The sequence below is a fragment of the Sus scrofa genome, chromosome 3 (genome assembly GCF_000003025.6).
Source record: "Sus scrofa isolate TJ Tabasco breed Duroc chromosome 3, Sscrofa11.1, whole genome shotgun sequence".
In the NCBI taxonomy this organism is placed as follows: domain Eukaryota; kingdom Metazoa; phylum Chordata; class Mammalia; order Artiodactyla; family Suidae; genus Sus; species Sus scrofa.
The window spans coordinates 102,087,381-102,111,379 of NC_010445.4; the positions used below are offsets into that span (position 1 = coordinate 102,087,381).

At 42.2% G+C, this 23,999-nt stretch overlaps 1 long non-coding RNA gene across 1 annotated transcript in view; it reads right to left on the reverse strand.

Annotated features, from left to right (window-relative positions):
- The window catches only part of LOC102160052, a 113,691-nt gene that overhangs the window by 18,333 nt on the left and 71,359 nt on the right, over nucleotides 1–23,999 (reverse strand). Inside the window, exon 2 of the long non-coding RNA XR_002342767.1 lies at nucleotides 16,246–16,329. This is a non-coding gene — a long non-coding RNA (uncharacterized LOC102160052). The remainder of the gene's footprint in view (nucleotides 1–16,245; nucleotides 16,330–23,999) is intronic.

Genomic DNA, 23,999 nt, shown 5'->3' on the forward strand with positions numbered 1-23,999 from the left:
TTGAGGGGACACAATTCAGCACATAATGCTTTCTATCCCTCTGTCTACCTGCCCATCTCTTCTTTCTATCTATCTATCCATCTCTCTATCACAGTACCTAAAGGAGACTTTAGAAGATAATAAAAATTATTGCAGATGACTGAACCCACTGAACAATTTACAGATGAGAAGACTGAAGCTCAAAGAAGGCAGGCAACTTTCCTGGGGAGACACACCCTGTATCTTGTGGAAGCTAAATTTTCAGTCTTTAAATCCAACATTTGTTTCTTACAATGTTGTCAGTCCTGGAAAAGCTATTAAATTGTTTCCCTCTTACATCTCCAATTAGGATCCCATAAGTGACACTTAATGAGGAAAGTTTTCTAAGCTCGAGAAGAGAGGATGCGTGAGGGAGAAGGTGAATTATGGAGCTGGAGCTGGAAAGAATTCAGTGGCGTGACTGTGCTGTTCATGCTGTTGTCAGCTCTAATTCAGCAAGAGCTCTTACAGAGAGATCTGTTAATTTATGAGAAAGAGAATTTAAAGCCCCCCACCCCAGGTACTGTGCCCATAAATGGCCAGATTATAAGGGACTTTTTTCTTTGGTATGTTCATCATTAGCTTCTGTCAATATACAGGGTTGAAGCACTTTTTTCAGAAAATAAAATTACGTATGTGATGATAAACTGCTGTTTGGAGGTAAACTCGGTGGTGAAAGAGCATGTCTCAGCCACGAGGGGACCATGTAGGGCAGCAAAGAGGTGTTGGCCCTCTGCCCTTGGACTAACTCTAAGAACACTGGCACCTTCTAGGAGGATGGCCTTTGCCCCATAGCTCTTCCCACAATTAACATCTGTTCCTTAGAGACCACGAGATGTTTTTCAGTTTTATTTCAAACTACTTCTGACAACTGAGAGAATTTCACAGATTTACAAGCTGATCAGTGGTCTGGGCTTCCAATTCTTTGATGACTAGAGTGATGCATGAAGAAGCATTTTAATTTTATTTTTGTCTTTGTAGGGCCGCACCCAGGCATATGGAAGTTCCCAAGCTAGGGGAAGAATTGGAGCTACAGCTGCCAGCCAATGCCACAGCCATAGCAATGCCAGATCCGAGCTGCATCTGCAACCTACACCATTCATTGCTTACATCATGGCAATGCCAGATCCTTAACCCACTGAGTGAGGCCAGGGGTCAAACCCATGTCCTCACGGATACTAGTTGGATTCGTCACTGCTGAGCCATGATGGGAAGTCTGTGAAGAAATATTTTTAGACAGAAGGTTCATATCCACTTCAATGGGATGGTTGCATAGCAAAATTCAGTGGTGCAACATACCACAGTGAATGGGTCAATGTGATGGTGGGTAAAATTTTACTCCCTGGGTATCAGGTCTTAAAATTTCAAAGTGAAAAATAAGCCTTGTGTTGAAATGACTGATTATGGAATCTAAAGGAACTGAGCATACAAAGTTAGAGAAATGAGGGTGTTTGGGCAAGGAGGGAGGGTATTTGGAGGTAAAGAAGCTAACTTCTAAGGGTGGGCGAGGGAATGCAGGACACTAAGTGGCCACATTTCATCCCCGGTTGGCCCCTGTTGGCTTCATCTGAGTTCAAGGGATAAGGGTGCAGTTCATAGACCTGAAATCGTGGTTCTGCAAAATCTCTGAGCCTTTGGGAGACCTTGACTGATGTATTTGCTAAAGTCAAGGCTGTGCTGCTGATTAGCAAGAATTCAGCTGAAATTATTGGAATATTATTGGAGCCCAGTGGAATTATCCCAGCGATTTCACAATTCTCTTCCTTCATAAAATGTGCTCTTCAGAGATTAGGAGTGCAGGAGAGCAGCTGACTCTCAGTATGCAAACTCTCTTTGGTTTCTTTTGGAATTCTCTGATGGACGAGACATGCACTTGGAACAGCAGGAAGGCAAGGGGATTTCTTTAGTGGAAAGTGTCAGGATACTTGGGTTCCAAATACCAGTTTTAGCAGTATCCAGCTATGTCTTTTGGGTAGGTCTCTTGACCTCTCTAGGCTTTAGTTTACTCATCTGTTAGGGGTAGTTGGACCAGATTATCCCTGGGGAGGGAGAGAGTGGGGCTCTTCCAACTCAAGCTCCCTGTGCTTCAGGCAGGGCCTCAGGACCTGCTGAGTTAATTAACACACTCAGGCCAAGGCCAAGGTTCTTAGTGCAGAGTTGTTAGTAAAACCAACCTCACGAGGGTACGGCGAATATACCTTCACTTACACTGTTGACCTCTGATGTGGGGCCCAATTTCAGAGAGTGGACTTACAAAGTCTTTACTCTCTATACCCCCCCCACCTCAGGTAGGAATCTGCTCTGTCCCATTGGTTTTTCACACCTACCTTCTATAAGGCCCTCTGAAATAGGGAAGGAAAACCAGGCTTTGCAGTCAGAAGACCAGCGCTTTTTGAATGAGAAAATTGTTCACAGCTGTGTGTTTACTAGCTTAGCTCAGCTTCTTCCAGCTTTGCATGTAATTATCTTGGCTGTTTGTGCTGGAGAATTTGTACTGCAGTCTGAATTAAATTCACATGAATATTGCCTTCCATGTAAATCCTAAACATATTTTGATTTCATCCTTCAAGATTCTACTGAGCAGAGTTCAAAGCATCTCCTTCTCGCTCTGTGCAGAAGTGATCTTCTCGCTCTGTGCAGAAGTGATGAGCTCCTTTGTCCACTGGTGAGGAAAAGACCGTCTCATCCTGCTTGGCCCTGGACTGTCCTGGTTTGAAAACTGGAAGTCCTGGTTTGAGAACTGAAGCCCTTTCAGTTCTGAGCAGACCAGGCAGTTGGCACCCAACAGTGGTGCGCCAGGGCTGCTTGGAGTAAAAGAAGAACTTGGAGGAATAAGGAAGCAAATTGAAGATGAAGCATGAATCCTGATGGAAAGAAATGCAGCTCTGGGAAGAAACCAGTGTCCAGGCAGTGCTATCAAGGCAGCTGTGAGCCCTTCGGCTTCCTCTCCTGGGACAAAGCTGTATAACTCCGTCCTAAGGGGCCAGTGTTTCCTGGGCCCTCCGCCTCAGTGCCCGGCTGGAAAACTACCTACCTTTAGACTTTCTAGGAATACTCTATTTTTCTAGAACAAGGAATAGCGATATAATACATTATATAAGGAAAATCAGTAGGAATTCCTACCCTAAAAACATCTTTTTTGGCTCTGTCACAAAATAGGCCCCAAGTGGCAGTGGCCAAAGGCCTAGCCTTTCTCCTTGCAATGCACACACGAGAAGATTAGATTGTCATTTCTAACACTATTCTTTTCTCAAAGCAGTAAGAGTGTCCTGGAAGTTAGTTGATTCCAGTCTTGGGATGGAAAAAGTGGTCGGGCTGGCTTCAAACATCTCTCTGCTGTGGCCGAAAAACAAGGATCTTTGAAGATTATCAAAGCAATGCTTGAAGGAGTTTCTATTAGCCCAGATGTGAAAATGTGAACACCAAATAATAAAAATAGTTATGGTGAGGGAGTTCCTGCTATGGCTCAGCAGTTAGCAAACCTGACTAGCATCCATGAGGATGTGGGTTAGATCCCTGGCTTTGCTCAGTGGGTTAAGGATCTGACATTGCCATGAGCTGTGGTATAGGTCACAGACGCTGCTTGGATTCAGCATTGCTGTGGCTCTGGCCTAGACTGGTGGCTACAGTTCTGATCGGACCCCTAGCCTGGGAACCTCCATATGCTGTGGGTGCGGCTCTAAAAGACAAAAAGACCAAAAAACAAAAAACCAGAACAGTTATGGTGAGTCAGTGCAAGGTGAGTCTGTGAAAGGCTATGTTTGTAATGATACTCTAAAGCAATAAATGCATAAAAATATAGTTATAAGAGACAGCTGAATATGAGTATATTTGAATATTAAGTATTACTTAAAAACATTAAATATATATCTGTTTTAATGTATTGACTTATATTTCTTACTCTCTGCCCAAGCAGGAGAGAATAAACACAGGGACTTGGGAGTCAGCAATGGTGTCCCTGAAAAAGTAGAACCTGTTCCAAGAACAGAATAGATTCATCAGCCTCTGTGATCTTGTTTAATGATGATGTAGGAAGGTGTTAGTAAACAGAAGGAAGGCTCCAGGGTGTATGTGTTCCACACTGATGAATTATCCAATATCCTAGAGAGGGGAGGTAATCTGTCATTTCCTCAGAGATGGAATCTCAAGATGGCCCCACCAATGAGACTAAACTACTAACAAAGAAGACCTTCATCTTTTAATAAAGCTAACAGACCAGGCGGATATATCAAAGTCATAGAGCAACACACTAATGCATCTAGTCAGGCACATTTAATGACCACCTTAGTCCCGGGAAACAAATCACACAAAAATGAAAATCTATCTGAAAGTCAGTGATGTAACAGTACCACATTGTGATAAGGAGTGTATCAGTTATCTATAAGTACCCTGTTTTATCGCACTTTGCTGTGCACTTGCAGATAGTGCCTTTTTTTTTTTATTTTTAAACAAATTGAAGATCTGTGGCAACCTGGTGTTGAGCAAGTCTATGGGTACCATTTTCCCAACAGCATTTCCTCATTTTGTGTCTCCGTGTCACATTGTAGTAATTCTCACACAATTCACATCCTTCACTAGCTAAAAGCTTATGACTCATTGAAGACTCAGAGGTGGTTAGCATTTTTTTAGCAATAAATTAAGGCAGGTACATTGTTGTTTTAGATATAAAGCTGTTGCACATTTAATAGACTACAGTATAGTGTGAACATAACTTTTATACACACTGGGAAACCAAAAACCTTGTGAGAGTCATTTCATGGTAATTGTATGGAACCGACCCAGCAATGTCTCTAAGGTATGCTTTTATTGCTGTGTAACAAATTTCCCCAAAACTGAGTGGAAGAAGAAGCCAGATGTCTGGTCTGGAGGCAGTGCTGATGCCAGGAATATTACCCAAGATCAAAACAAGAAATAAGGACGTCGAACACTCAGGATATTTAAAAGTGGGAGCAGACAGTGGCTCCCAGACACAGCACATTTTTTTTTTCTTTTTACAACTGCGCCTGTGGCATATGGAAATTACTTAGCCAGGGGTCGAATCCAAGATGCATCTGTGACCTATGTCTCAGCAACACCAGATCCTTAACCCACTGAGCGAGGTCAAGGATCGAACCCCTATCCTTGCAGAGACAATATCCTTAAACCACTGAGCCACAAAGGGTACTCCAGACACACGTACTTTTAAAGTTCCCCAGTTAATTGTGTTGTGCACCAGAGGTTGAGAAGCACCAGGGTAGACAGTGACTTGCCAATCTGAATCTAGTCACAGTAAACTTAGTTGGTGGCGGGAGGGGTGTCAGTAACATTCATTGAGCCCTAGTTACAACTCCGTTTCAGAGTGAGGAATTTCACATATAATTTCTCTTATGCCTCACAACAGCTCCAGGAAGCAGACAGTGAATCAGTATCATCACCATTTCACAGGGGAGGAAACAGAGACCAGAAAGATTTGGTAAATCAGACTGTCATAAACAAGGCTCATTTCTTACACTGCCTCACACAGTGTTCATGGAGCCCCCAAAGAGAACAGGATCTTAAAGCAGCGAAAAGATAAAAGAGCTAGTCTGGTAGCTTTAAACTTGAACTGGAAGTGGAATAAAGAAGACAAAGCGCTACTGCTGATATTTCTAAACCTCCTGCGGTCTGTGTTGTGAATCTTGGCCAGACAGAGAAACAGCACGTGCTGGGCTGCAGAGAGCAGGGTGTGTGAAGGGGTTCAGCCGGAGCCGGCAAGGTTGCTGTGAGGTAGGGGAAGCGGGACCATGTGGTTTCCGAGGCTGGAGATGTCAGCGTGGAGCCGTTCCCCCTCCTTGGCCCTGTGCTGGCGTGGCACGCACAGGGACCTAGGCCACAAAGGCCATGGCAAGGTGGGAGCCGTGGGAACATGGTGGCAACAGTTCCTCCTGGGCCCTGAGTACCTTTATGTGACAGGAGCAGAGAGGCTGGGAAGCCAGGCCAGGGAGGACAGGCGTGATCCTATGTAACACCTCAACTGCTGCTCCAAACTGGCAAACAGGCCCTTTCCCGGAGGGGCGGAGGGAGGGGCGGGGGGAAACTGGGGAATGGGTTCTTGGGGTTGCTTCCGTAAGCAGTTACTAGAAAATATTTTGATTTAATATTAATAATTTATTTTAATTTAAAATAATTTGATATTGCTAATTTAAATATTTAGTATGTTAAAATATGTTAAAGCAAATAACAATCTTATGGTTACCGAAGTAGGGGGAGGGAGAAATTCAGAGTTTGTGATTAGCAAATATAAACTACTATATATAAAATAGATGAACAACAAGGTCCTACTAAACAGCACAGGGAACTACAGTCAATATCCCATAATAAACCACAATGGAAAAGAATAAGGAAAATAATATATATATGAAAGAATATATATATACATGCACATATATATGTGTGTGTATACATGTATAACTGAGTCACTTTGAGTGTGTGTGTATAAATAAACATATATAAATAACTGAATCACTTTGCTTGTATACCAGATGCTAACACAATATTAAAAATCAACTACTGTTCAATAAAAAGTAAAGCAAATATGCACATGCCCACACATGCATGCACGCATGTTCATTCCTAATTACACCTTGGACTTTTTTCCTGCAAGGGCGAAATACCTACAGAAGGGTCTCTGGACTTTTGTTCACTTTGAGAGTAACGTGTTAACGTTCCATGATCACCTTGGAATACAAGGCAGTTAGTCATGCTAGACCCATGTGAGATTTCCCTTTTCGGAACCTATGGCCTTCTTCAAGCTTCCCTTGCAGGGAACCATGTGGCTGTGTCTCTCCTCATGTGGCTTCAAGACCAAGACCTTTGGGGCCATTTCTTTGCAGTTTGAACCAACAGATGACATGAGAAAGACTCCAGAAACCAGCTTGTGCCCCAAGAATGGTTGGAATCAGGAGCCAAGACAAACTTGGAATGATGGCCATGGTGCCAGGTACCAGATCAAAATAAAGGAAAGCAAATCAACCACAATATCAACCTCCCATTCCTGAATGGTACCTCAGAGGCCATGGAATAGTGGCTCTAACTTCCTGAAACAGAAACCCACCACCCAGCAAGAACTGCCTGTATCAGAGTCTGCAAGATCTTCCCAACCACAAAACAAGAAACTGATGGGTCATTAGTCGAAGTCTGAGCCTGGGGCCAGAGCACTTCCTGTCTCTATGATATTGGGCTTGGAACCAACCATGCCCCAAGCCCTGAAGAGCTCTGCTTGGCTAGACCTTGTGCCCTCCTACCACTGAAGCTCTTCCCAAGCACCATATGCCCTTTGGGGAAATTAGTGGAGGTTAGAGAGGAACCTAGCTCTGCAGTCAAGCTGGGGATGTTCTAGGAGCCAAAGGTGAGGAAACATCGGAGGGTGTGAATTAAAAAGACAGAAGATTCGTTTGGTTTCTGGTGTCTGGAGTGGTATTTGGCCCCAGATCTAAACTCTGTGGAACTCTATTACCTGTACTAATGGAGAATTCTTATCCAATCTCAAAGCTTTAACAATTAGTACTAAATGTTGTTCTGAATCAGCCTTCTGGTGCTTCTCTCCTGTGTATATGGTTATAGTACCCATTTGGGAGAGAGAGCCCAAAGGAGTGCCCTACAGGTCAGTCTCTCCTTCCATAAAACAGGTAATGATACTCTTGTTTAAGATGACCATTAATGAAAAGCCCTTCCTAAGTACCTGCCTTTGCCCGTGATGGGCCTGGGCTGTACTGGGAACAACCACCTATTCACTGACTTCATCTAGCTCAGGATGAACTATTCCCACTCTCCCTCAGTCTGTGGCCTCTCCACTGGGGAGCAGATGGCCAAACAAGCAGCTGGTAGATTGAACCATAGGAAAGTGCCATTTTATAGGCTAAAAGTTATAAAAAGCCATTGAAAATGGCTGCTCTTCTGACCATTTGGGAACCTGTAAAATGACTCTTCCAGGTGGTTCTAATATTTTCCAGTATCGAGTGCCTATGCATGCTAGGTGCTGAAAAGGTACCAGAAACATCAGAAACACCCTTATCTGCAGGGTGGTTTGCCTTATACCAGGAGTGAACTGACCATGACCCAGGGACCAAATCCAGCCCACCACTTGCTTTTGTAAAGATCTATTGGAACAGGCCATGTCTATTTGTTTACTTACTGTCTAGGACTGCTTTCATGCTCCCAGAGTCAAGCAGTTGAACGAAGACTTTACCACCCACAGAGCTGAAATATTTACTAAATGGTCCTTTACAGAAAAGTTTGCTGAGCCCTGTGTCACATGGTGCATCACCCAACAATCCCTCATTAGCTCTGCCATTTTTCTTGCTGCTGTCTAACCTCTCCTTTTTCTGCCTTACCTTTCCTTACTACTCTTTTTCTTCCTCTACTTGTTTGAATTCCAAAGCCTCTCCTTTTTTCAGTCTCCACTCTTCTTGCTTGTTCCTGGTCTGCTATTACATGTCCTCACTCCCCTCTCTTCTCCTCTGTTCATTTTTCTTTCCTCTCTTCACCTGCATCTGCCCTTCCATCCTTGCCCATCTGCTCCAACCTCTCACTTGTTCTTCTTCCCTGTCTCTCCTTTCTTCTTGTCATCTGTGCCTCCTCCTTGGGACTGGTGGTCTCTGTCAACTTAGGATGGGTTGGCTGACTTCCCTTCTCACCATTCACAGCAGCCTTTCTCTGGCTCCAACACTGTCTTATGCTTATGCTGATTTCCCTCCTCAGATGCAGTCCATGTGGCAGGGCTGATATTTCACTGGTAAGGAAAGGTAGCATAAGGATCACTGTATACTTGGGTTGGCTGGCCAGCTGCCCTGATTGGTCAGTGTCCAATATTTTGAGAATCTTTCCTACCATGAGATCATCTGCCTCATCAACCAGACAGCTCAAAATTTAGAAATGCTGTCCAGACACCTCTCTCTTAGGAACCCCATTAGTCCCTGTTTGTGGGCTTAGCCTTGAGAGTTTTAACAAGGCTCTTACTATTTTAGAAAGCATTATGAGACACTGTCTAGAATTCAGAAATTAAGTCCATTCAAAATTAGGATGGTTATGTGTACTGGGTGGTGCCTTTCTTCCCACATAGTAATATGTTTTGAATCTAAGGCACTTGCGGTCAAATGTTTCTCAGAAGCATGTACCAGCAGTTGCTAAAGACTTCCTCAGGCAATGATGTGGAGAAAAAAAGAAACAACTGGATAGTTTAGAGTCATTTTAAAGTAATTATGAAAAACATACCAAACCTTGTCACAGCACTCATCATTTATGTCAGAGTGACAAGAAGTTTCACAGTGTAGGGTTACCAATTACCAAATCAGTCCACAGCTGAAGTGAGGGGAAAAGGCCCGGCATACAGTAGCCTACTTCAGGGGAAAAGACTTGTTTGCATTTGCCTAGAATTTGAACCTATTCATTCTAATTACTTTTCTTTCCCTTTAAAACATTTTTGTTAAACCCCTGTTCCCCTTTCTCAATACTATGGTCAAAACAGACATTCTGCTTTCTGCATAACATATTTTTGAAACTTTTGCACAAACAATTTAATCACTGTATCTAACACAAAAACTGTAAACTTGATATGGAAAAAAAAAGAGAAAGGAATTTAGCCAAACAATGTGTAATAGACATTTTTGGTTGGTCCTATCGCTTCTATTGTTTTCTTCCTAAACCCTCATTTCAATTTGGGATTCATTTGACTCTATGAAATCTGATTGCAGGGGTGAAGTAGGTGACCCAGATCAGCATATTTGACTCCCTGGTCTTTGTGATTGGTTCTGACTGGACATGGCAGTAAGCAGATTCAATCAGAGTAAATCTTAAGACTTTTGTTTGAAATTCCAGGACAAATACCCTCTCTCCCTCCTGATAGATATGAATGAGTAAGCACACAACCCCAGGACCTGTTTGCACCCATCTTGAAACCACCAAGGATGTTGAGCAGACACTAGACAAAAAGAAACTAGGTACTCAGTGACATTGTTGAGCTGCTGGACCAAGCCTCACCTGAAGCCTTTGGACTTTAAGGCTATATGACCCAATGGATTTCTCTATTTGTTCAAGTCAAATTGAGCTGCGTTTTCCATCACTTGCAACCAAAAAATGTTTAGCTTTTGCACAGGACAATTGAACAACAATCACAGGACAGAGCAAACCAAGAGACCAAAGAGTGGGTGGGTACTAGTGGGTGTGCTTCATGCTACCTAGCTGTGAGACCTTCAATGAGTCTTTATGCCCTATGCTCTGGGCCTCAGATTTGTCTCTGAAATACATAGAGGAAGTAGAGAGTTGAGCTTGGTGTCTTCTTTAAGATCTGTTCCAGCTTAAAATGCCTTGAGTTAAACCCTCTGATTCATTGCAAATTGGCTCCTAGTCCTGGTTTGCTATTTCTGTCAATGGCCCCATCACAATCGCAGCTCTCAGTGTAGAAATCTTGATGTCATTCCTGCATCCCATCCACCTCTCTTCCTTATCATCTATATCTGCTCTGTTATTAGGGCTTGTCAATTCTTCTAAGTATCCCTTCTCCCTTGATCTGCTCCTTACATCTCTCCAGGGTGCCTACTCCCTTGAATCCATCTTCCTACTATTGCTGGGTTAATATCCTCAAATAGACTTTTAAAACTTTACTGGATGCCCCCTTAATGGAAAAATAAAGTCTATATTGTTCACCATGGCTTTCTGTGTGGCCCATTAACTGAAGCCATTCTGGCTTTTTAACTTGGATTACCTACAGGTTCAACGGAAACACAGGAACAGTATGTCTTTTTGAGGGTGAAAACTTCATGCATGAACTGTGTCAATAGTCCCTTCCAAGGACTTTTTCAATAAGTGTTGAAATTGGAGAGTAAATCTGTGGCTGGACCCTAAGCTGTGGGGCATATATGCTGGCAAATATCAGACCTATCAGCCTTAGAGCTAACAACCCAGGTCCTTTATAAACTCACTCAGAATGCTGTGTCCTAGGAAAGTGTGAATCCCTTTCAGATGTTAAATGTGTTTATTAGAGAGATATGTATCTTGCATGGGATCAGCCCTGAAATGGTGGCTGTTTTAAACACTGGTGACTTCAGCATAACCCAAACAGATATTGGTAAATGTCTAACTGCTCTGCTCTTTAAAACACACATTAATATACTGAGTAAATACTTTATTGGGACATTCTGTCATAGGACGCAATGGGAAAATTGACTGTTGACTTATTGGAACCTTGGAATTCATGTGAGATTGAGAGGAGAGAGTCCCTATTTGCCTTTTTTTTTTTTTTTTTTTAAGTAACAGAAACCCTAGCCCACGAAGGCCCATGTACTCTGAGGGAATGTGCTGAGGCGGCCTTGTTTTTCTCCTGTTCCCCGTGACAGAGCACTCCTCCCCACAAGTCCTTGCCAAGGCCTTATGCATGTTGAGTAAAAACATTTTGAATATGAGCTCATCACATGTGAAAAGGGTTTAAACAACAGCTCAACATGTAAATGTGCTATGGGCTTTTTCAGTCCATTTCAGTTCAAATATCCTGAAGCTTGGAAAACTGCATGTAGTTCATACAATATCTCAGCCTCTCCCTCTAGACTGAAGTGAGGCCCTTGGCTTTCTGCTATAGACTAAACAAATGAAGAAAGATTCATTTGAAGGAGTCATGTAGACAGCGTATCTACAGCTCTAGGCGTTGTCTATTTAACAGACTGACTTGTGTGTGTGTGGGGGGGCATATATATACTGTGGCCCCTGTGCTGATTTGAAGGTCAAAATAAGAATTAACCTTTCAGGAGTTTCCGTCATGGCTCAGTGGTTAACGAACCCGAGTGTCCATGAGGACGTGGGTTCAATCCCTGGGCCTTGCTCAGTGGGTTGCCATGAATTGTGGCCATGAGTTGTGGCATAGGTCACAGACACTGTTTGGATCCTGAGTTGCTGTGGCTGTGACATAGGCCGGCAGCTGTAGCTCCAATTGGACCTCTAGCTGGGAGACGTCATATGCTGCGGGTGCGACCCTAAAAAGATAAAAGACAAAAAGAAAAAAGAAAAAAGAAAAAGAAAAGAATTAACCTTTCATTAAAACCACCTCATCTGACCAATTTTATTTTTTTTATTTTTTGTCTTTTTGTCTTTTTAGGGCTGCACCTGTGGCATATGGAGGTTGCCAGGCTAGGGGTCAAACCAATTTTAATCTCAGTAATCAAGTCAATTTGAACACCTAGAGGAATAACTAGATACAGTTATTGTCTTTATTTTTATTGTCTTTAAGGGGAATGTGGGAGTGAATTAGGCTTCTTTTAGGAAAATCAGGCGAGAATGTATGAAGAAGTCAGGAATGGCTTGGAAGGGAGAAAGGGGACGGAATTTTGAGTGGGTGAAAATGGAACTCAACTGCTTTACCATGTCATGGACTGGACATCAGCCCCTACTTGACCTTCTCTTTGATTATCCTCTCCGAGGGGTGTTTGGCCCAGAACCTAATGACCACCCCAGTCAGAAGGTCATCTTGTACTTATGTATTTGGTGCTCACATAACTGAATTTGATTTTTCTGAGCTGCCCTAACTGCAGTCCCTGAGCTTTTTATGGTGAGATCGTGGAGAAGTAACCCTGGAGGTGATCTTTACTCCAGGAGTATCAGAAAGGAAAGGAAGAGGTTGGAGCTGGTGATTCAATGACCAAGGACTATGAACCACATTAATTTTTTTTCTACTAAATTCAATTTAATTTGGTGACGGTTTATGCAACATATATCTGCGATAAAGCATCTCAATCACTTAGCACATTTGCTGGCACATAGTACATACACAGGAAATATTTGTTATCATTAGCTTCCTAGCATAGACAATTAAAAGAGAGAAAGGAATGTGAGATTTAGAGAGAGGAAAAAAAAAATTCAGGCCTTAGAAAAACTTTTAAAATATTGGGGGAAAATGAGAGCATACGTAATGAAATGAAGGTTATTATGTGATCTAGGATTAAAGGGGGCATTATAGTAATTAGTGATACCAAGAAAGAGAAAAGGGAGAGAAACTTGTGGGCTTTAAATGAGAAACAGGGTGGAAATTCCAGGCCAAGAAATGAGCATGAGCAAAGGCGCAGGGATAAGAAGGAGCATAAATTAGTAGAGTAAGTTCACTCTTGAATCCTCTCCACCTCCCAAGAGCCAAGAACAGGCTGACACACTCAACACAGCCTGGAGTCTATGGCATGTCTTATTCAATCACATGGATTTTAATAGTAGACAGTACACAGAGGAAAATGTGCTCCTTGGAACCATGCATGCTTATCAGTTTTATGGAGAGATTGATTGCCTTTGCTGTATTTAAATGTTATGCTTTTATAAAAATGACTTTTCTTAAAAATGTCTCTTGGTCAAAGTTGAACAAGTTACTGAGTTGAATTTGGGACAAAGGGTGATGAGCCTTTCAGAAGGCAGGCATGACCTCAGTGGAATGTAGGTTCACAGGTGAAGAGGCTCTGAAAAATGTGAGACTTTTGGAATATACTATATGCTTTTCTCTTCATCTTTGCCTTCTATTTCACTTGTCCAAGTATCAAAGAGGAAAAAAAAAAATGTATCCTTTTTTTTTTTTTTGTGCTTTTCGGGCATTTGGAAGTTCCCAGGCTAGAGGTCGAATGGGAGCTACAGCGGCCAGCCTATGCTATAGCCACAGCAACACCAGATCCAAGCCTCGTCTGTGACCTACACCACAGCTCATGGCAAGGCTGGATCCTTAACCCACTGAGCAAGGTCAGGGATCGAACCCACAACCTCGTGGATCCTAGTCGGGTTTGTGAACCGCTGAGCCACGAAGGGAACACCTTAAAGAGTATCTTCTTTTGATGGCTCTGAAACAATGCTTACCACCAAGGGTAGAGGCAAGAGGTCTATCTTTCCTTGATAACTTGGGGGTTCTCCCCCCCCGGAAACTGATATGGCTGGTGCCTTTCCAAATGCATGCTGATAGGTGGAATTTCTGCCCAGGGCATGGGGAATGCTTGGCCCAAAAGGGACTTTAAGTTCCCTGATGATTATGCCCAACTTGGTATGACAGAATTGGAATCCATGTTCTACTATGACACTTTCTCCACTGAGCTGGGCTCTTTGACTTCTTGGATGGCTTCTCTTTTTCCAAATCACATTTGCAATCCTCACGAGATGTCAGAGACACTTGTATTTTCATCCAGCTCTAGTCATCTTGCTGGACAGAACTTTGCTTTTTATTTTTCTTCTTTTCATTTTTTTAATTTTTATTTATTTATTTATTTATTTATTTTTAAATTTTTTTTTATTTTCCCACTGTACAGCAAGGGGGTCAGGTTATCCTTACATGTATACATTGCAATTACAGTTTTTCCCCCACCCTTTCTTCTGTTGCAACATTAAACAAGGTGAAAGAAATAGTTAATACTAGATGAACACACTTCTTGTCTTGTGATGTAGTTTTGTAAATCCTAGTAAAAATCTTACTTAGACCTTTTTTTCATTTTTTAAAAATATAGTTGACTTACAAAATTGTGCCAATTTCTGCTGTACAGAAATCTCACTCATTCAGTCTTAAAAGGATTGCAGGGAAGACTAGGTTAGCGAGAGAGCTGAAATATTGAAAATTATGAAATTCTGAAAATTAGGAATTGTTATAACTAATATGTATATATAATGACATGAATTAGTGGCTGAGAAAGTGTCCTCAGGAGTCCCAGGTTTAGGCCTTTGCTGATTTGCTTTAATGTATTGAGAAATTCCATTTGAATTTAGTGTGTTTCCTGTTGGCATCAAATGTTTACCGCTAACCTATCTGAAAACAGCTTTCCCTCCTAAGGAATTTAGAATTCCTCTTATTTACATCATTGCTGACACTAAAGAACATGTCATAAAATCTTTTGGTGGATTAAACTCTAGACCCTTTTATATCTAGCTAATGATTATCACATTACTAAGGACAGGATTAATTAGACCTCAGCATGGATTTTGTGTTGGGAAGTTGCTAAGACTCTGCTGAGGAATATTTAAGAGAAGGAACAGGAGTTCCTGTAGTGGCTCAGTGGTTAATGAATCTGACTAGGAACCATGAGGTTTCGGTTCGATCCCTGGCCTTGTTCAGTGGGTTAAGGATCTGGCATTGCCGTGAGCTGTGGTGTAAGTTGCATATGGGGCTTGGATCTCGCGTTGCTGTGGCTCTGGTGTAGGCCAGCAGCTACAGCTCTGATTAGACCCCTAGCCTGGGAACCTCCATATGCCGCGGGGACGGCCTTAGCAATGGCAAAAAGACAAAAAGACAAAAAGACAAAAAAAAAAAAAAAAAAAAAGAGTGAAGGAACAAAGCAGAATCAAGGCATTCACAAAAGTTTGTTGAGTCTTTCTCTTTCCTGCCCAAACAGGACTTGATGTGGTAAATTGGGGTAATATGAGTATAGTAGCTAAAAACAAAAATAAACAACACCCACACATTCTACAAACCACAGTTTAGCCACAAGCACCTCTTCGACCCTCATATCTTTTAGTCAAAAGGCCAACAAAGGGTAAAATACAGTTATTTGAATTTTACTTCCTCTCCCTTATTCAGCCCCAATTCTGGGAATCAGGAGTACACAGTAGGAGGTAGAAAGAACAGAAACAAAATCTGAATAACCACAAAAGCAAGTGGCTTTGGGGTGAATTCTAAAGTAGACCACAGGAAAAGGAAATCATTAAAATATTTTTTTGTGTTTTATCTGCATGTGTGTGTGTGTGTGTGTGTGTGTGTGTGTGTGTGTGTGTGTGTATTTGTGTTCCAAATACCATCTAGTTTCTTTTTGCAAGTATTTCTCTCCTCATAATTCCTCCACATCTTGAATGGGCCCGTGTTCATCTCTAAACATTATTTTCTCTTGAAGTTCAGTGCTTTTCCCTCAAGTTAGCTAAAATAGTGGCCACTTAGGAATTTCTTTACATTCTCTACTCCAGCTTCAATTTTTTTTGGCCAGTTTTGAGATGTCCAGTCATGATAAAAATTCTGAACTGCATCTCCCCCTACCTCCTCAACTTCTCTTTCTTATAGTTCCAATTTTGGTTTACTGCTCTGACCCATTCTCTCTGTGTACACAGAGGCTTTATTTTTGATTATTCCTTTCTAATAAGTCCTATGACCCAAAGGCTAGGCTACACTCATCTCAAACCATTGAAGAGAGCAGGCAGAGGGCAAAGCACTGTTCAACAAGGTGACATTTTTGGGTGAGGACAAGATCCTGACTCATGCACAGAACGTAAACATTATACCTGTGGATGACAATTCTTCGCTCGCCATCTGCCTCTACAAGGATGAAGTCACTGGTCACTGCAGTCGCTGACCTTCAACACACCCTAAAAGAAGTTCAGGATGAAGATCAGGAGTGAGGCACTCTGTGCTCTGGGAAAAACTGGCAGAACGGGCCTTCAGAGAGTTGGATATTTTCAGGAGAAGATTTTATGAGCCCCATTTCTCGCATATTCTCATATCTAGAAAAGCACTAAAATCATTAACAGAGACATCTACCTCTTGTGATTAGGAGTAACATTCTGCCAAAATGTGTGCTTGACTGCACGTATCCCCCTTCACCAAACCACATAAGTACTGACCTCTCTTTGAAGCAGTTCCTCAAAGCTGTTTGAGAGGCTGTCTCTCGGGCTATTACCCTCATTTGGCCCCAAATGAAACCTAACACACCACTCTCACGCTGTGCATTTTTTTTTTAGTCTACATACCTAACCCAAATTCAGAGAATGTGGCTGGCACACACAGCTTTCAGCATAAAGGACTCGTGAATAGGGAACATCAAAGAGGGGAGATCTTCCCGTCATGCCTCCCTGGACCTCCTCATGCCTCCCCTTCCCACTTTTCAGGGTCTCTAAGGACTCTGAGGGGTATATCTGTCATTTCTGTTGAGAATGCAACACAAGCAGCAGATTCCCTTGGATCAAGAATATTGCATTGGGTTCCTGTTTTCCTAAGAAGTATCTCTCTGAAACGGAGTTGTGGTGGTGTCAGTGGATGACTTGGTGGGGTGGGTGCTGGGGCCACAATCTTTAACAGCTTTTTCAAAACCCCTCACAACAACCATGGAGCAAAGCATGTGGTCAAAATTATCATATGAACAAATACATAAAATAGTTGGCAAAGCATGCAAATGAAATGCATTGCACCATAATTTGTAGAAGAGAGACACTAAGAAAGTGCTGTATTTAGCTGCTGGAAAAATGGATGGTTTGTTTAAAAGGGGGAACTATCCTAGATGTTGATTCTATTTAGTCCATTTAAGAAACACTTTAGGTGGATTTGCAGCTGGTGGTACTGGCTGGCTGGTGGGCCAGCTAGTGATTGTATCCATCAGGTATACTCAGCTGAATTTTGATTCTCCTAGCAGTTGATTACCTCTGCACCCCCATCTCATTGCCTTCCCAAGTGTCAACCAAAAAAATAATGCAGGAGGCTACACAAAGTATGAAAATAATTTATATGGGCTCCTTAAGAGTTGCAATTTGGGTGACACAGATTTGAGTAACCCCGATTGGGTGTTCCAGGGAAGAGAAAGAGTGAGGGACTTAAAAAAAGATAAAAACCCACAAGGTTTTTAAACCTTGCCTAGTGAGGATTGTGATCGACTCTGACGCAAGTCAGAAAATATTTGTCCATAAGGAATCACAAGTTTTTTTAGGGTAAGGGTCCAATAAAGAGATAGGCTGTTGTGAGTTATTTTAGGCTAAGGTCTGCTAAGTAGATAGGCTGCCATGAGTTTCTGGCAGATATTCTGGATAACTTCATCAGGTCCAAAGGTCAGATTCCACCCAGGCTGAGACGTGCATAAGTCACATTTCCTAAATGGCCTCCCAGTTCTACTGTAGAATGCTCTCTTAGCAATACTACTCCATTTTGCTTTTCCTGTCACACAAGCTCCTCTTAGTCAACAATCCTAGAGCCTCCACTAGCTGTGGGTGAGGAACACAGGTGTGTGGACCGGGACTGTGGGACACTGTGATGGGTGGAGTTTGAGAACTTGGGAGCCAGCTTTCATTTCTCCTCCTGCTGCTGCTACTACTGACTGACATTTGTTTGATGTTTCCTATGTGCCAGGAACTTCATATACTTCATCTGTAGTCCTTACAACAACCTTGAACAGGAGATCTTTTTTTCCCCTCCATTTTCTTGAGCTAAACTCATGGGACAGACAAGTTAAAGCACATTTAATATTGCACAGCCAGTAAGAGGCTAAAGATCCCACGAAGACATCTGATCACAAACCTGACCCGTTTACCCTGTACTCATGTCTCTCTGAGGATCATGGATTGACTAGCAGAATATAGAGACCCTTGCAATCTATGGCTTATGTCAAAATCTTGTCAGATGGCTTATGACAAAATTTAGCCTGATTTTATGTACAATTCCATCTGATTATTCAGAGGTAAACCCTCATTTCCTTTTGCAGGCACAAAAGGCCATCTGTGCAGCCCAAAACAACATTGTAAGCTCCTATCCAATTTCCTGTCCATATATCTTTTGGAGTAATTATGGCTCATTTCTCTAGGTTTTCTATCAATATCTATGTTTTGTTGATTTTTCTCCAGATGCATTGGGGGAACATGTCCAAATTAAATATCATTTATTTCCTGCCTCTTATTTTTACGTTCCCTTTATCCTTTACTCTCTATGGGTTTTATGTTATATTCCAATTAGTATCTTACACATCTGGGCTGCAGGCTCTTAACTACACATCCATATTACTAGAGAATAAAATGAAAGGATTCAATTCTACCTGTTATTTAATCTTGGACTCCTCAAGATTAGACTCTGACCAAAGGTAATGTTTGGACTCAACCATCAAAGACCACATCTGACCTTTAACTTGAACACCCAGTTCATCCCCCTCATCCTCACCAGCACACCGCCCTCCAGCCACTAGGCAGGGCATAATTGTCTCTAGCTCATAAATAAAAGTCAAGGCCAGCAAGTTTGCAAGGCTTGTCCAGGCTCATGCAATGATATAACCATGAGTAGGACTAAAAGCTTTTGTGTCATGACTATAAAAGATCAAAACCATTCATCTTCACATGCATTTTGTATAAAAATGATTGACAATTATTTATTGACCTGCACTTTGTTGGCATTAAAAATAGCTTTCAGGTTTTGATTCTTAAGTGAGTTATGCCCAACTTGGAGTGACTCCAAGTAGGCAAAGTTCTGACATCGGTGAAACATGTTTTCAACTTCTGCAGAATCTGTGTTTAGTTCCTTATCTCATGTTCGGTTCTCACCACCTCATTCATCCAGTGGGTTTATCCTCCCACTGCCAACTCCACTTTCTGGGTCCCAACTTTGAAGCTCTGGTCTCTTGATGCTTCTCAAATCACTGATTATGGGTGTTCTTTGCCTCTCAAGTCAGAGGTCCAGCTTTTGGTAGATTCTCAGTCTGGGACTTTTAAGCTCTAAGTTCTTTTAACAGAGAACAAAGCTTTTCATTGCTAAATCCTAGCTGGGATGCAGGCATGTGCTTGAGGTGAGTGACTGATGTCATATCTGCTCCTTTGTCAGTTTTAATGAGCATGGAGAAGGGAGGGCAAGGTCAGGAGTATCTGAGAGGTCGGCGTCAAAGCTATGTCCCTGGGAGAGTGGAGCCTGGGAATGTCTGTTTCAGAACGAGTGGCAATGAGTGAGTTTAAAAATGTTGCTGACTTCACCTTGGCTCTGAGAGTGGGTCCTATGGTGAGCCATCACTTTTCACATTGATCACGCTTCCTAAGAATTCTTGATGTTGACCAAAAAAAAAAAAAATCAAGTTAATTATTTATCTCTGGAGAGGGTAGGAAAATTATAGAAATTAGTGCATCCCTTTGGGGAAAAAAATACCTGTACTTTTGGCCAAGGGTCATAAAAATGTTCATGCCCTTGAATCAGTAATTCCTTTCCTGGGAATCTAGCCTAAGAAAGGATCCCAGATCTGACCTGTAAATCTGCTCCATAGTGTGGGGGTACAACTATGCAGTTCTTATTGTTGCTTGAACTTCTGATGCTCTGTTGGCAATAAGTTGAGTGTTGCCTTTTTGAGGCTTCTTCTACCCCTGTCTTTATTGGTCAAGAACACTAGTCCATAGCTGGATCCTCCAAGGTCAGCTGCTGTAGCTTCCATCACTAACCATCTGCTTCACATTGGAAACAGACTAGGGCATCCTTGTCCAGGGTTGTACTGGGGTCCCTGTTAGCCCCAGCACAGACTTGGGAGTTCTTTGAAGCAGACAATCCCATGCCTCAGGGTTGAGCTTATTAACAGTCTCTACAGTTTGGCTCCCAAGGTTCCAGCTCAGAAGCCCACGTTGCCAAATTCAGTCATCCTTCCCAGAACAAGACATTGCGCCAGGGTGATTGGGTCCAGAGGGGCTTCCAGCCTCAAGCTGAATCCAAGCATCCACATGTGCCAGCTGAATGTCTAGCCTGATTCTCCCTTTCCTTATGAGCGTTTGCCTCTGGGGCTCCATTACCTTTCCAGACACAGGAACTTGGGGGATCACAGGAGTTCACCTGTCTGGGCTTCTCTAATTTTAATTATAGGTAGTAGGTTTTAGGTTAGTTTCCTATCTGTTATAGGCCCTTCTCCTTTTGACAAATTAACCCCCTCCTCTTCAATGATCAGCTTTGTTTTATTTTTTTAATTTTTTTTATAGAATGATTTTTATTTTTTTCCCCATTATAGTTGGTTTACAGTGTTCTGTCAATTTTCTACTATACAGCATGGTAACCCAGTTACATACACATGTATACATTCTTTTTTCTCACATTATCATGCTTCATCATAAGTGACCAGATGTAGTTCCCAGTGTTACACAGCAGGATCTCATTGCTAATCCATTCCAAAGGCAATAGTCTGCATCTGTTAACCCCAAGCACCCCACCCATCCCACTCCCTCCCCCTCCCCCTTGGTAACCACAAGTCTATTCTCCAAGTCCATGATTTTCTTTTCTGTGGAAAGGTTCATTTGTGCCTTATATTAGATTCCAGATCTAAGTGATATCATATGGTATTTGTCTTTCTCTTTCTGACTTACTGCACTCAGTATGAGAGTCTCCAGTACCATCCATGTTGCTGCAAATGGCATTATTTTGTTCTTTTTTTATGGCTGAGTAGTACTCCATTGTGTATATATACCACATCTTCCGAATCCAATCATCTGTTGATGGACATTTGAGTTGTTTCCATGTCTTGGCTATTGTGAATAGTGCTGCAATAAACATGCGGATGCATGTATCTTTTTCAAGGAAAGTTTTGCCCAGTAGTGGGATTGCTGGATCATATGGTAGCTCTGTGTATAGTTTTCTAAGGTACCTCCACACTATTCTCCATAGTGGTTGTAGCAGCTTACATTCCCACCAACAGTGCAGGAGGGTTCCCTTTTCTCCACACCCCCTCCAGCATTTGTTATTTATGGACTTACTAATGATGGCGATTCTGACTGGTGTGAGGTGGTATCTCATGGTAGTTCTGATTTGCATTTCTCTAATAATCAGGTATGTTGAACACCTTTTCATGTGCTTGTTGGCTATCTGTATATCTTTCTTGGAAAAGTGTCTGTTTTATGATAGCTCTCAGAGAGTGACCATTTTAAAAGAGTTCTATGACACCTGAACACCAGAATAATGGGTACCTAGTTCCCCATTATTGCACAACTAAGGAAACCACTCAGTGCTCTTTTATTCAACAACAGCAAAAAAAAAGTCAGCTTCTCTAAAAATGAAAACACTGGGAGTTCCCGTCGTGGTTAACGAATCCGACTAGGAACCATGAGGTTGCGGGTTTGGTCCCTGCCCTTGCTCAGTGGGTTAACGATCTGGCCTTGCCGTGAGCTGTGGTGTAGGTTGCAGACGCGGCTCGGATCCCGCGTTGCTGTGGCTCTGGTGTAGGCCAGTGGCTACAGCTCCGATTCGACCCCTAGCCTGGGAACCTCCATATGCCGTGGGAGCAGCCCAAAGAAATAGCAAAAAGACAAAAAAACAAAAACAAAAACAAAACAAAACAACAACAACAACAAAAAACTGCTAAAAATGAAAACACTTATATGTGTGTGCAGATGTTCATTACAAAATTGTTTATAGAAGTCAAAGAGGAGAAAGAAGAATCTGAAGACACAGCATCAGGTGGCTTGTAAAGTAAATTAGGATATGTCTACTCAGTAAGACAAGGTGCAGCTATAAAAGGGGTAATTATGAAGATTATGCAAAAATATGGATGTTTTCCCTCTGATTTTCCAACCTTTTAATTAGTCAAGTTAAATAGAATTAAAGACTCTTGGATTTCCTGTCGTGGATCATTGGTTAATGAATCTGACTAATATCCATGAGGATGCAGATTCAATCCCTGGCCTTGCTCAGGGGGTTAAGGATCCAGCGTTGCTGTGGCTCTGGCGTAGGCCGGTGGCTACAGCTCCAATACGACCCCTAGCCTGGCAACCTCCATATGCCATGGGAGCAGCCCTAAAAAGCAAAAAACAATAAAAATAAAAATAAAAAGAATTAAAGACCCTCATAATTAACTATTGACTTGCAGCTGTTACCAACATGACTTGTCAATGATTCGTTGGGTAAAGTGAGGGACACAGGACGTAAAGATGTCTTCTAAATGATGGCCTTCAACAAGAGGGTGAATATTGGTGCTATTTATTGAGCTGGTGGAGGCAAAGTTGGGGACTGGAAAACCAAGAGCTTTGTCTGTCTACATAATTTGAGATGGTTCTTAGACATCCATGTGGTGCTGCAAGATGGACAGCGGCCTACAGGGACTTGAGCTTAGGGGAGAGCCCACAGTATCAAGACTAGAAATTTTGTTTTATTTTTATTAAAATTTTTTTGCCAGAGGCTTTTTCAATAAGCTTATTTGTTGAAGTGAAACATGCATACAGATATATGTACACAAATCATAAGTGTACAGAAATCCTTACTATTAAGACAGATACATTGTTCAAATTCTCAGGGAAAACATTCACGAAATTTCATGAACAAACATTCACTGAACCTGAAAGTAGAAATTTTAAATTTGAGAATCATCAGTATGAAGATGGTATTTTAAAAACATGAGATTAGGCATAGGGTATATAGATGGACGATAGTATAAGAAGATCTAAGACAGAGCCTCCAGTCGTTGCAACATTTAGAGATCAGACAGAGAAGGGGAAACCAGCAAAAAATCCTTGAGGCAATGCAGCCAGTTAGGTAGGAGGAAAAGAGAAGAAAGTGGCATCCGAGACTGGGAGAGAAGATTTTTAAGAAGGAGGGAGTGGTCACTTGTGTCAAATGTTACTGGGAAGTTGAGTAAGATGAAGACACGGCTGCGACTTTTGGATTGGCAAAGGAGGTTGTTCATGACCTTGACATGGGCAGATTCAGTGGCCTGGAGAGGAGGAAGGCCTGATTGGAGTTGTTCGAGCCAAGACTCGGAGATGAGAAACGAAGCAGTGACTACAGACAACTTTTTAGGAAGTTGTGCTATAAAAGACTAAGAAATGGAATTGTGCCTGGAGGCTAATATGAGACCAAGGGATTTTTCTTTTTTAAGGGAGGCACTAGAACATGTCTGGCTGCTCATGGAAATGATCCAAGAGGGAGGGAGAAATTAATCATGTAGGGGAGAGAGAGGTTAACTGCAGGAGGAAAGTCCTTGGGAAGAATGAGGAGATGGTATCTAGGGCACAAGAGGAGAGGATTGGTCTTTAATGAAGTGGGCATGCACACAGAGTCCTTGGCACAGTACCTGGCACGTGTGGCAAAAGCTCAGTAAATTTTTGCCGCTGTTGTTACAAGTGTCTGTCTTCTCCATGAATAACCAAGGGGAACAGCAGTTGGTCCAACTAATTGCTCAAAAGTTAGGCTGCAAATAATCACATCAGCAGTTGACACAGCCTGGGCAAAGAGGACAAAGATGAAAAGATGAAGTGGTCCATTCTTCTCTTCTACAGCCCTGCTCAGACAGGCTAGATTCCCATAGGAGGGGCATTCATGTATGCTTGCAAAACGG